This window comes from Muntiacus reevesi, chromosome 3 (assembly GCF_963930625.1).
Source record: "Muntiacus reevesi chromosome 3, mMunRee1.1, whole genome shotgun sequence".
NCBI lineage: Eukaryota > Metazoa > Chordata > Mammalia > Artiodactyla > Cervidae > Muntiacus > Muntiacus reevesi.
In genome coordinates this window covers 253,920,859-253,921,948 of record NC_089251.1, presented here as the reverse complement: position 1 = coordinate 253,921,948, position 1,090 = coordinate 253,920,859, and the positions used below count along the sequence as shown (strand labels likewise).

General features: G+C 32.0%; 1 non-coding gene across 1 annotated transcript; it reads right to left on the bottom strand.

Moving 5' to 3' along the window:
- Positions 1-551: 551 nt before the first annotated feature.
- LOC136165573 (U4 spliceosomal RNA) lies at positions 552-692 on the bottom strand. Its single transcript, XR_010662583.1, has one exon. It is a non-coding gene; the product is annotated as a U4 spliceosomal RNA (small nuclear RNA).
- Positions 693-1,090: the final 398 nt, after the last annotated feature.

Genomic DNA, 1,090 nt, shown 5'->3' with positions numbered 1-1,090 from the left:
AATCCCTATGGAAAAGATTGATTTAATTATATAAAATTATAAAGCACTATTAAAAAGTTAAAGATTAGATAAACTAGTGAAATTAAGTCAATATTACATTGGTTAATATTCTTAATATATTAATAACTCTTACAAATAATTAAGAAAAATGACACCTGAAATGGCAAAGTATATGAACGTGCACTTTAAGGAGAATGAAATTCAAATGGTTATTGAAAATATGAAAAGGTGTTCAACCTCTCTACCAATCAAAGGAATGAAAATCCAACAGCAAGGAGATTTCATTTCTTAGTTATCAGACTCCATTCAAAAGTAGGATTGTATTCATTCATGTTGAGTGTCAGAAAATGTGCTATCTTCTGTGTCTTTTGTGGACTGTCAAATGAAGACAGGGGTAAAACAGAATTTTGTCTGTTTCTTTGAAAATCTAAGATGTGTGTATTCTTTGATTTATCAATTCCACTTGGGATTTATGTTACAATAACACTTCTAAGAATAGCAAAAATATTTATATATTTTGATGTTCACTAGAGTACTGTTTATAAAATTTACTGTTCCCACAGTAAAAAATTTCAAGAATAACCAAAGAGTATGGCTTTTACCCAGAATTCTCAAATATTAACATTTTCAATTAACAATAATCATGCCTTGGATAAACCTCACTGGCTATGATACTGACACTGAGCAAACTCAAATATTAACATTTTATCACAGTTCTTCTCCTGCTCGTTCTTTTCCTCTCACTCTCTCTCTCTTCACATACACTCACACACAACATTTTTTCTGCACTGAGAGTAAACTGTAGATAAAGTACTCCTTTACTCTTCAATACTCCATTGTGTATTTCCTAATAATTCAGAATACTTTCATACAGTTTCAGTACATTTATCAAAGTTAAGAAATTAATATTGATTGTTCAGTTGCTCAGTCATGTGACTTTATTTACAGAAAAATTAAAAGTGTGACTTTATTTTAAAAAGGCACTGGCCAGAGCTGGCCACAGACCACAGCTGGTCTACACCTGCTCTAAATGCCTGTCTTCAGGTGGACAATCCTGGCAGGCACCTTACATAGGCTTCTGAGGAGTCCC